This window comes from Giraffa tippelskirchi, chromosome 4 (assembly GCF_054371585.1).
Source record: "Giraffa tippelskirchi isolate mGirTip1 chromosome 4, T2T-mGirTip1v1.2.pri, whole genome shotgun sequence".
NCBI lineage: Eukaryota > Metazoa > Chordata > Mammalia > Artiodactyla > Giraffidae > Giraffa > Giraffa tippelskirchi.
Window position 1 is genome coordinate 147,540,835 of NC_137278.1, and position 8,053 is coordinate 147,548,887.

An 8,053-nucleotide genomic window follows, 5' to 3' on the forward strand; every position below is an offset into this window, starting at 1 on the left:
CTTAAAATTTATTTTTTAATCTTATTTTATTTATTTTTTGGCAGTACTATGCGGCACATGGGATCTTAATTCCCCAACTAGGGATCAAACCTGTGACCCCTGAAGTGAGAGTGTGGAGTCCTAACCACTGGACCACCAGAGAATTCCCTAAAGGTTTGTGGTTTTTTTTTTTTTAAGAATTTTATGTATTTATTTTTGCCTGTGCTGGGTCTTCATTGCTGTGCAGGCTTTTCTCTAGTTGCGGAGAGCAGGGGCTACTCTTTCTTGTGGTGCGAGGGCTTCTCGTTTTGGTGGCTTCTCTTGTTTGCAGTACAGGCTCTAGGTTGCTCAGGCTTCAGTAGTTGCAATGCAAGGGCTCAGTAGTTGCGGTTTCTGGGCTCTAGAGCACAGGCTCAATACTCATGACACATGGGCCCAGTTGCTCTGCTGCATGTAGGATCTTCCTGAACCAGGGGTCGAACCTGTGTCTCCTCCATTGACAGGTGGACTCTTTACCACTGAGCCACCAGGGAAGCCTCCCTAAATGTTTTGTATTAACATTTTTATTACTGTCCAAGGTTTTAAGCACAACTATAAATAGCTCTGATAGCAGAGCCGAGCCTAGAACTCAGGTCTCTCTGAAACCTGAAGTGACTTTTCCCTTAACCATCTCGCCCTCCTGCCTGTATAAGAGAGGAGGTGGCCAGGACAGGCAGAAGCAGTGTTCTGAGCAGTTTCTGTTCAGCAATCAAAAAGCATCCGAAAGAGAATTCCTTCGACACTCTGCCCCCAGCCACTCTCACCACCACCAACTGTATTTATTTTATTTTTATTATTTAGAATTGCTACCACTGACAGCCAGAAGTAGAGTAGCGTAACATATTTACTTTTGTGCTGTCTTAATTTGGTCTGCTAGCAGTGCGTCCCCCCAACTGATTCTTGCCTTTCCTTTGCATCCAATGCCTCTTACAAACAAGAGGAAAGAGATGGTTTATCTGGTGTTCCTTATGAACTTAGAACAAATAGCTTCAGAGGGGAAAATCATCAATTCTATTCAGTGTTTTAAAGGCACAGGCTTTTAGATGTTGAAAGGGCACTGTCTAAAGTGATTTCCTTGACATAACCCTTTGGACTTGGCTTCAGTTTTGATGAAACGCACAGGAAAGCACTCATCATTGGCTTGGACACATACTGCATTTCTTTGCAGTCCTGCATGTTGTCTGCACAGGGAAAGGAGAATAATTGTGTCCTCTTGTGCTTGCAGCTGCCAGCTGTGCTCTGGTGGCAACAAAGTCCTAGGCTCTCTGCAGATCATGGTTAGAGATCAGGTAGGATTTGGAGAGCCTGCATTCATAGTAGAGTGAATTGTAAAACTCAAGCTTCTGGTTTAGAGGAATAAAGCACTTATTAGGCTTTTACTTTTAGTAATGATTTTGAGTTTATAAAAACTTAGGGCCAAAAGAAAAAATTTGCATGACTGTATTAAGGGGTTGGCAAATATTAAACTGGGGAATCTGAATTGATTTGATCCTGATGGCAGTCTCCTCAGATCTCCAGTTGTGCTCATGTTCATTCGCAAAGTTGGATCCGACTCTTTGCGACCCCATGAACTGTAGCCCACCAGGCTCCTCTGTCCATGGAATTCTCCAGGAAAGAATACTGGAGTGGGTTGCCATTTCCTTCTCCAGGGGATCTTCCCACACCAGGGATCAAACCCACATCTACTGCATTAGCAGACAGATTCTTTACCATTGAGCCACCAGGGAAGCCCTGATCTCCAGTAGGAAGTGGGAAACAGTGCCATGGAAATCCCTGATGTTAAAATGGTACAGGCAGGTAGAGCCCTGCCTAGCATCTGTGGAGACATCTTCTCTGGGGCCTGCAGCATCACAGTGTTCTCCTGGAGGCGGACACTGCTTTGCCTCAGACTCCAAAGAATAGAGACCCAGAAAAGACCTCCCAGTTGTTGAGTGGGAAACCAGGACTTAAAGGTTTGTGTTACTGAAGGGGTTGTTGCATCAGTGGAGTCCAGGAACTTGGCCTTTGCCAGCAGACCACAGAGAGTACTAAAAGAAGCTGCAGTACAGTCTCTGGGGGTGTTTAAACCCCATCCCCGCCAGCTCTTCCATGTAGCACATGTTCACTGGCATGTACCCTGGGGCTGCATGATATTTTCACTTCAGAAGGAACTAGCCTATCTCCAGTGGCCACAAGGAGACTGTGTCAGGGTATTTCAGCAGCTCTCTTTTCGAGCAGGATTCCCTCTGTCCTTGGATGGGTCTTATCAGCAAATTCGGCACATGCTTTTCAATATCTGGCATCACTGAGTCCATTCTCCTGCCCAATGGGGAAATCCCTTCTATAATCCTGACACTGAATATGCCCAGGGACAGAGCAGGAACTATGTTCAGGGTTTGAGGGACTAAAGAATCTTTACTCTGGGTTGAAGCCTCCTTAAATTAAAAAATGAGAGAAATATTAGGCTGATCATCTACTATTCTTGGTTAATATCTGATTTGGTATTATGCTGGATCTGGGTTCCCTTTCTGCTGGTTTTGTTAGCTCCTCCAGATGGAGCTGGGGTACATGTTGAACAATACAGGGGATTTTCCTATTTTGAAATAAGCTTGATCAAAGAGTTCTGTTTGTTTGAGGGAAGTTGAACTATACCTAAACTATACCTAAATTAAACAAGAATGTCATCTTCATTTTTCTTATGCTTAATGTTTTCACTGCCAATCATGCTGGCAAAAAAGCTATGATTGGTAGGAAAGCAGCTCCTTTCCCTATTTTTTTCTTCACATGCTGGTGGAAAAATGCCTGTTTGTCCTTTGGGGAAGTTCACAGAAGCCTATACCCTGCTGGATAATCAAGTGTCTCAGGTAAAACTGCTTTACAGAAAACATTTTGCTTCATATTAAAGAACTTCATATGTACCCACACTTGTGCTTATCAGCTTTCTGCCTCCCTAGATCTTTTAAGCACTCATCTCTGAGGTAGATGCTGGTGATCCCCATACTGAAAGAAAATGCTTTATAATAGTTTTCTTATCAATGGGTGATACATCATGTCGCCCATTTAGCCGTGAACACAATGCTGCTAGTGAAAGTTCTTCTTTGTTCCAAGTTTTCTTTGTTAATGTGGTCTGCGTAGTAAAATCCTTGCCAATGAAGGGAGAGCCAGATTTGTGGCACGGCCCATAACACACGTACGTTACCAAGACCACACACAGACCAAAAAGATAAAGGCACACATTGCTTTTGAGCAGTGACCTGTGTGCCAAAAATGAGGTTTCACCTACAATAGATGGAAGAATGTAAGAGTTTGGGCTCAGGGTATCAAGAGGTTCCTTTTTTGTTCTAGTTCCCATTTTTAAAAGAACAGTAAGAAAGTATTTTTTTTAAACACTTTCGATTGTCCTAATATCACTATTTACAGCTGAAAAAGAAATAAGGAACATTTCCCACTGGTCACCATTGCGAGGAAAGAAGTAGCCTGATGCAGGTCTGAGATTTGTCCCCCTGGAGCCAGAGTGCTTGGCCTTATTTCTGAGTAATCCACTGTTTAACTATGAGCCTCAGTTTCCTATAAAGTGGGAATAATCACTGTACCTACCTCATGAGATTATTGTGAGAATTAACCAAGGTAATAGAAGTGAAGTGCTTAGCATGGTTCCTACAACCTAAGAAGATTTCAGTTGTCTGCTATGAATATAATAAAAATCTTTGCTTATGCCATCAGTATGCTCCAAAATTAAATTGCATAAAATATGAAGTCAATTTACTCCAACATTAATAAATAATATATTTTCAGTCAATCTGTATTGTTTCAAAAAGCACCAAGAAGACTAGATACTACAATTGACCATTCACTGGACTGTGAGGATCCATGAAGATGTTGCAACTTGAATGCATCCTCTTCCAAAAAATCAAAGCTTTACTCTTCTGCCTGCCTCCTATTGCCTTACAGGGTTGGGTGTAGTATAAGTAAAATCACAGTGGATCTGAATTGGTGTAACAAGGGAGCGGAAACATAATGGAAGGTGGTACTTTTTATTAAGGTAGATATCTCAAACCTGCTTTTAACTTCTTAATAGATGGCTTTTGGCCCTGGATGCACATTAGAATCACCCAAGAAACTTTAAAGGCGAAACTTCAAAGATCTTTGGTCCAGCAAAATGTAGTTATCCAGACTTGGGTTCAGATTCTCTCCACTAGTTTCAGGTATATAACACTTGACAAGCTATTAACCTCTTTTTTTTTCTTTTTTCTCATCTGTGAGATGGGATTGTTGTAAGGATTAAAGATAATGTATTTAAAACTCTGAGCATAAATCCTGGCATGTGGTAGGTGATCAATAAACACAATTTGTTAATAGTCTATATTCTTTAAAGAGTTCAACCTGAACTGTCCTCCACCTCCACTAAACTCAGTTATGAAAACTTTGCCTTGAAAATGGTTAAGAACTGGTTAAAAAGGTCTTGTTTTACAAAGGAGAAAACTAAGGTGAACCCTATAATTGCCACAGCTTACTACTTGGAGGCAGTTGGGGTAATGGAAACACTATTTGAAGAAATAATGGCTGAATTTGATAAAGAATGGATACATGTACATGTATAACTGAATCACTTTGCTACACATCTGAAACTAAGGCAACATTGTTAACCAACTAGAGGCTGAGATGGTTAGATCGCATCACCAACCTAAAGGACAGGAATCTGAGAAAACACTGAGAGAAAGTGGAGGACAGGGGAGCCTGGTGTGCTGCAGCTCATGGGGTAGCAAAGAGTTGGACACGATTTGGTGACTGGACAACAATTCCAATATAAAATTTAAAAGTTTAAAAGAGAAGTAATGGCTGAAAATTATCTAAATTTTATGAAAAATATAAACCCACAGATTCAAGAACCTCAACAAACTACAAACAGAAGGAGCATAAAGAAAGCCATACTCAAGCACATCATAATTGAATTTCTGAAACCAATGTTAAAGAGAAAATCTAAATAGCAACTAGCTGGAAAAAAGACATGTTATGTAGAGAGGAATAAAAATAATAACCATAGCAGACTTCTCATCATAAACCATGCAGGCCTAAAGGCAATAGACTGTTATTTTTTTAAGTGCTGGAAGAATAAACTGCCAACCTAGGATTCTATACCCAGCAAAGACTTTTTTTTAAATGAAGGCAAAATAAAAACCTTTTCAGGTCAATAAAAGGTAAGAGACTTTCACTGTAAGAAATGTTGAAACATGCCCTTTTTCTTCTTTGAGCAGAAGAAAATGATACCAGATGGGAATTTGGATATGCAGAGAAAGGTAAAGAGCAATCCAAATGATAAATACACGGGTAAATATTTTTTAAAAGATATTTTTTTCCCCTCATTTTCATCTCTTTCACACCTATCCATCCTTCTAGGAAGAAACCCTATACTTCTTTACCAACCCTTCATATGTCAAACTCAACACACTATATGAGCCAGATTGATTAGGTAAGTGAGGGAAGCCTGTGTATGATTGTAGGAAACAGTGGGGGCAGTGATAAACTCGAGAATGTATGTTTCATCTAAAAGGAACATCTATTACTTAGCTTGGCTGGTTTTTGTTGGGAGGAAATTGAGTACAACTTTTCCTTCATTTTAATGTAGTCAACTAATCAAACTCAACCAAAACTGAAAAGCCTTAATATATTATACTCATGGGCTATATTTGGACTTGGACCACCAGGATACAACTACAATGTTATATATCCTTCACTTGTGCTCTCATAATACTCAGTGGGTATCTGTTACACTTACTAAAATATATTATAATTTTTTTGTTGATATGTATATATGTGTATGTGTGTATATATATATATATATATATATGTCTTTTATTGATATATGTATGTGCAGCTAGATTAAACCTGTTTATGGGAAAGAACCATGTCTTATTTATTTTTATATTCCAAGTGATTAGTGCATAGCCTGGCATAGGAAGCACTTCCCAAATACTAATTAAATTGGAAGTCATTTTGATATATTTTTTTTTCACAGATGAGCTGATACTATCTGCCTCTCTGAGAACTGAGGACAAGCTTAGGAGTTAAGCACTTGACTAAAATTTTGGAATAGCATCCTGGGTATATGTGCGTGCTCAGTTGCTTCAGTTATGTCCAACTCTTTGCGACTGTTATGGACTGTAACCCACCAGCATCCCCTGTCCATGGAATTTTTATGGAAATAATACTGGAGTGGGTTGCTGTTCCCTCCTCCAGGGGATTATGCATCAAAATAATTTGGTTTGCTTTGTTTCATTCAGTTGAGAAGTCTATGCTACCCTTATGGTGGAAACATTCTGTGAGAAACACAAATATGAAGATGAAAGCAATTTTGCATTTTGGTAGCTGCAGTCTTACTTCATAGCCTTCACTTTTAGGATAAAAATCAAAAACCACAAAGCTTGTCCCTCATCTTCTCCAGGAATACATCTTCTAAAGTAATTTCGTAGAGATGCATTTGCTACTGGCAAATCATGCTAAGTCGCTTCAGTCATGTCCAACCAACTCTTTGCAACCCTATGGACTGTAGCCCGCTAGGCTCCTCTGTCTATGGGATTTTCCAGGCAAGAATACTGGAGTGGGTTGCCGTGCCCTCTTCTAGGGCATCTTCCTGACCCAGGGATCAAACCCGAGTCTCTTATGTCTCTTGCATAGACAGGCAGGTTCTTTACCAATAGTGCCACCTGGGCAGCCCCTGTTACTGGGTTAGTTTCTATCTAAGCATGAATGCAGGTACAGAAATAAAGTGGAGGAATAAAATCTCTCCTTTTATTCCTCTCTAGGGTTTCTTTTTAGCCAACCTTCTCCACCTATCAACCCAGTCTTCCTACATATACACATTTCATCTCACCCTGCTCGTTTTGGTCTCACCATTAAAAAACAAGTTGACAATGAACATCATTTCTTGGAAGTCATCTCCATACTCAGAGGAGTAAAAATAAAATATTGATGGTAGTCAATGCATTGAGTCCTCATTATACACCAGGTAGATGATATCATGTCATTTAATGCTCACAATAATCTCCCTTTCATAGATAAGAAGACTGAAGCCCAAGGTTTCATAGCTAATATGTTCTGAAATTGGACTTTGTGTTCTTACTTGCTGTATCCTTGCTCCTCAAAGCATCATCACCTTCAGGTCTGTTAGAAAGGTAGCATCTTGGGTCTCCCTCCAGACCCACTGAGTCAGAACCTGCATTTTAGTATGATTCCAGGTGACTTGATGCACATTAAAGTTTGAGAAATACTGGTCTACATTTACACCACTTCCTGTTGGGTACACACTTCCCGATAGTGCCCGTGATCTCTGTGGCTGAAAGCTCCAGCACACTTTTTGGAGCATCCAACCTGCTCATCGGGAGTTATTTGAGCAGCAAGATTTTTGCTTGTCGATTTCCATTGTGTTGATATAAATTCTCACTCCAAGAACTCTCCTTTATTCCCACCCACCATCATGCTTCATTTTCCACTCTTGGACTCAGCTCAAAGATGTGAACAAGGTGGGCCAGGGGGCTTGTGAGAAGTGGGTGGGCCTGTAGCCTGTGGCATTAATTCCCTGAACAATATATGGCCTCAACTTCTGAGTGACTCTGGAGGGCCACCTAACTAATAAGTTCTCCCAGTGCCTGTTTTTGCCCCTGTGCAGGTCAAAAGGAAGTGCTGTACATGGGAGAGCAGGGGAACCCTACAGGAAATATCTTTGAAGCAAGAATCTTGGCAGAACTAGAGATATGGAAGCAGTTATGGATACAAAGGTACATGGATGCTAGTAACTTTATTAAAGCTTATTTTTGCATCAGTACCACTCACAAGCAAAAGTCTAACCAGTATTGTGTCCAAAACACTGTGGAACTGATTTATTGTAAAAGTGGGCTCTCAAAATATTATGTGATTCAAAGTTGTTGAATGGTCAATAAAAATGATTTTTTTCAGCTAAGGTATTTCATTCACATTTGCTTTGATATGGCACTGGCGACAAAGGACACTTTTTATAACATTCTTCAAAGCACCATTATGATGTTAATAATAAATAATT

The 8,053-nt window shown here is 40.2% G+C and overlaps 1 long non-coding RNA gene across 1 annotated transcript in view; it reads left to right on the plus strand.

Moving 5' to 3' along the window:
* Positions 1 to 6,248, plus strand: part of LOC145545425 (uncharacterized) — a 47,359-nt gene extending 41,111 nt beyond the window's left edge. Inside the window, exons 3-5 of the long non-coding RNA XR_014082070.1 lie at positions 45 to 2,861; positions 5,395 to 5,467; positions 6,014 to 6,248. This is a non-coding gene — a long non-coding RNA (uncharacterized LOC145545425). The remainder of the gene's footprint in view (positions 1 to 44; positions 2,862 to 5,394; positions 5,468 to 6,013) is intronic.
* Positions 6,249 to 8,053: the final 1,805 nt, after the last annotated feature.